We start from the raw sequence: 4,283 nt of genomic DNA, 5'->3' as shown, positions 1-4,283 counted from the left end.
CATGGAAGAGTGTGTGCCGACCTGGAGCGGTGGGACGTGGCTCTCGGGGGGAGTCGGCGAGGGGAGAAGGGAGCGGGGAAGAAGAGGGGGACGGGGGCAAGAGTAAGGGCCCTCGAGAAGGGCGAGGCTAAAGGCGAGGGGAGGACTGAGCCGACAGCCTGTGGAGGACGGAGCTAAAGGAGGGTTTGGAGGGGAGGGAAGCCCATAAAGACAAGCTGAAGCGGAGGCCGGGGAGGAAAGGGGGCATGTTGGGTGTGCTAGGCGGCAGCCAAAACACCTTGTGCCGGGAGAAGAGAGTGGCCACCCCAGCCCCGGCCAGCCGGCCAGCCAGCCGCATGCCTGCCTTGCGCTGCCGCTGCAGCGCAGCCGAGCACTTCCCTCCGTGCACCCCGGCGTGCCTGGCTCCGACTCTGAGCCGGGCAGTGAGCGCCCTCGCCGGGCTCGCCTCCCCTCCCTCCTCTGGCGGACTAGGACAGAGCGGAGGCGGCTCCCCAGGCAGATTCTCCAGTCCGGCTCGGAATTCAGCATCCGGTGTATAAGGCGACACCCGGCGTATAAGACGACCCCCGACTTTTGAGAAGATTTTCCTGGGTTAAAAAGTAGTCTTTTACACCAGAAAATACAGTAGTTGCTTTCTGCTCTCATTAATTTCAGGAATACATCTTTAAAGAGCAGTGCTAATTCTAGCATGTGGGGTAAGATACTGTTAAATGAAGTGCAAATCTCTTTAATTCCTATGATATTACCACAGTTTTCATCTAGATGGGAATGAAATTAGCTATGGAACATGAAATGTCACTCCTCTAATAATTTATCACATTATAATCCAGACTTCTAGAGCTGAAAGCCATTTACAGTCATACTCTGTTTCCTCTGTCTCTTAAAGTATTCCTTGTAATTGCTAAGCACAGTCACTCCCTTTTGCAATTCAAGTTTTTCAAGCATTTTAAATTCATAGACCAAAAGTTCGACTACAACCTAATACTTTAAGTGAGGTTCCACCAGGACAAGCTCTAGGTCTGGTTATTGGCATTGGGAGCCCAAGAAAACAAGGGCCATTTATGCAGGGTCGATTCTGCTCCTTGCTCAGTGCTGATTTTTTTAAAATCTGACCTTTAAAATGACTATTCACGATCCCAAAGCAAGAGGAGAAAGTCAAACAAATTCCACCCGCCCACTCCTTCATTCCTTCGTTTGCATAGTCATTAGCAATAGTCGTTTGCATAGCTAAGCCACGGCTGGGATTCTGTATGCATCCTTCAGTGAATGCTTCGATGTGAGGTTGGAGCAAATACAAAAGGTTGGGTTAAAGGGACTCTTAAGAAATGCAAAGCAGGTATGTGCCGCCTTTGCAGTGACGTCTGGAATGATGGTTCAGCGTGACGAAATTAAAAAAAATATATCTGGGGCACTTCAGCCTGGAACGTGCTGCTAATTACCAAGCATAAACGGCCAAGAAGATGCAAATTCTGGTGTTTTCACACTTCAGAATTCTTTAGTAGATTCAGCAGAAATCCTGGTAATGGCTAGTTTAGTCCCCTGATCCATACAAACCCACTTATTACAAATTGTTTTATCTCAAATTATTAATAGAAATTATTCCATTGTCCAGTCATGGGGTACTTTTCATATGTCTTCCTGATAGCTGATCTGGATTCAAGTGACTGTAAGCACTGGATGGACTGTGGAAACACAGCTTTGACTTACATGAATATCCTTCTTAGCTTGAATTTTTGCGGACCTATACATTTGTGCTGATATAGCTATCTCAGATTGGAGCTGTTGGATACTTTGCCCTGTTTAATACATTCAGGGGACGTGAGCAATCATTGCTTTAGAAGAATAAGAAGAGCTGGTTTTTATATGCCAGATTTCTCTACCTTTTCAGGAGAATCAAACTGGCTTATAATATGTAACTACAGGGACAAGGCTGTGCAAGAGGCCAGAGTGTACATATTATAGAAAGAAGTACTTAGAGAAAGCTTGGTGTCAAGAATCTTCTGGTTCTCTCATACCAAGGCATGCCATCAGTATACACAGCTGAACATCCCTTATTCCCTCATGTGTTTCCCTGGTACACTCAGTTGTTTCTTACAGATACTTACAGAGAGCCAGTGTGGTGTAGTGGTTAAGAGTTGTGGTTTGGAGCAGTGGACTCTGATCTGGAGAACCAGGTTTGATTCCCTGCTCTTCCACATGAGTGGTGGACGCTAATCTGATGAACGCTAATCTTGTTTCCCCACTCCTACACATGAAGCCAGCTGGGTGACCTTGGGCTACTCACACTCTCTCAGCCCCACCTACCTCACAGGGTGTCTGTTGTGGGGAGGGGAAAGGAAGGTGATTGTAAGCTAGTTTGATTCTTCTTTAAGTGGTAGAGAAAGTCAGCATATAAAAGCCAACTCTTCTTCTTCGTGTTTACCATCGTCGTCATCATCATCATCCTTCCTATATTCTGCCCTATCAGGTGGCTTGAACTGTAGGGAATGCTAGCCCTTAATTATATCAGTGTGTTTTATTTTTACGCTCACATGACTAGGAATCAGGACTCCTGAGCCTGTTTCCTACTAGATATCTAAATCACATCAGAAAAATGATACACTTCAAAAGGGAAGTTTTGATAAATAGAAATCTTACAAAGAGGAAGACACTGTGAGCTGCTTGGGTATCAGTGGAATAATTTTCTACAAGGCATGAAAGCTGCTCTCTGTTCTAGTGGTCAAGCCTCCCATGGAAATGCTGGCTGCTGTTATTTCTCAAGCACTGACATAGATGGATCATTTCCTGCTGCCACTGGAAGTAGGTTTTAAATATTAACTGAGTGTTATTCATCTTCTATTCAACTTTAATAAAATATTCTGACTGCTTATCACTAGCTAAAAAAGAAAGCAAGAACTGTCGTTCGGGCAAGACATTCTGGCAGAAAAGTGAGCCTTCATTAGACTTTCTTTTCAGGATGATAAGGAAGAGAAAGATCAGTGAAAAGTAACGTAAATAATTATGTGCATTACCACAGTGTCTGACTCCTTTGCCAATTGTTGCCATGGCCATTAAAAACTGACAAACCAAACCGAACGTTCTGTCAGGGAAAAGGCAGATGTTGGTATTTATTCAGCTGTAACTTGTTTTCTAATGTTGATTAATGGCTTGCCTTGTTTGTCAAATGCACTTTAAGGCAGTGATGTGAAATGTACAGTGTTAGGCATTATAAGAAATATCAAGATTAATGAGTTACAAATTATTACCTCTGATTGACTCTGCTTTTATGTCAGATAGGATCATATCAAGCAGATACAGATTAATTCCACAAGATGGTGGGAAAAGAAACTGTATTATGTGCACCATGGTGAAATGGAATTTAGTTATTCCTCATTTTGGAAAGCAATTTGGATTACTTCAGGGATTAATGTATTATTTAAAAAGCTAGAACAAAAATATCTTAAGACTGTTGGGGTGGAAGGTTTGCTAGGGATTTTTCGTTTTCTTTTTTAGAATAACTTGCACTCAGACTGCATTTACCAGTGCAAAACAAGTGCAGATGCATTCTTTGGGAAAATGTAGCCTCAGCTTTATCAGGTAATGAAGCATACTGTAACATTCAAGTCAGCACAGACTGGTAGGACAAGCTAAGTGAGACATCATGCATTTTGGACAAGACTGAAAATTGTGGGATAGGAATGAAACCAACAAATAATTTAGAAGCCTAGCAAGGAAAACAAAACTATATGGGTGGGCACTGGTCTACGCGAATTGCTGCTTTGGTGAAACAAGAGATGGCAGTTCCGTTGGCAGGAAATCTGTAACCCACAAGAGCCTCAGTTTTGTCCCAGTCACCTTCGTCTTGCATTCTGAGACCCATATTCCTCTGTGTTTTGCATTAAAGCAAAATTTGGTGGTCAGCATGGAACATAAGACAGAGACTGAACGAAGGAATTAGGACCACACCACACTCAATCATGATAGGAGGAAATAGGAAGTCTTTGGCCAAGGTTGCCAACCTCCAGGTGGGGCCAAGATATTTCCTGGAATTACAACTGATCTCCAGATTATAGAGATCAGTTCCTCTGAAGAAAATGACTGCTTTGGAGGGTGGACTTTTATGATTTTACACCCTGCTGAGGTCCCTCCTTTATCCCCATCCTTCCCAGGATCCACCACCTAAATCTCCAGGAATTTCCCAGCCTCGAGATGACAACCCTCCATAGTCTGGGAAATCCTGGAAAGGAAAAGCCAACAGCATTCAGCATACAACCCAAATCTCATCTGTAGGCATTTTGACAGAC

Source organism: Euleptes europaea, chromosome 10 (genome assembly GCF_029931775.1).
Source record: "Euleptes europaea isolate rEulEur1 chromosome 10, rEulEur1.hap1, whole genome shotgun sequence".
NCBI classification, from domain to species: domain Eukaryota; kingdom Metazoa; phylum Chordata; class Lepidosauria; order Squamata; family Sphaerodactylidae; genus Euleptes; species Euleptes europaea.
Note: the sequence above shows the minus strand (reverse complement) of the source record.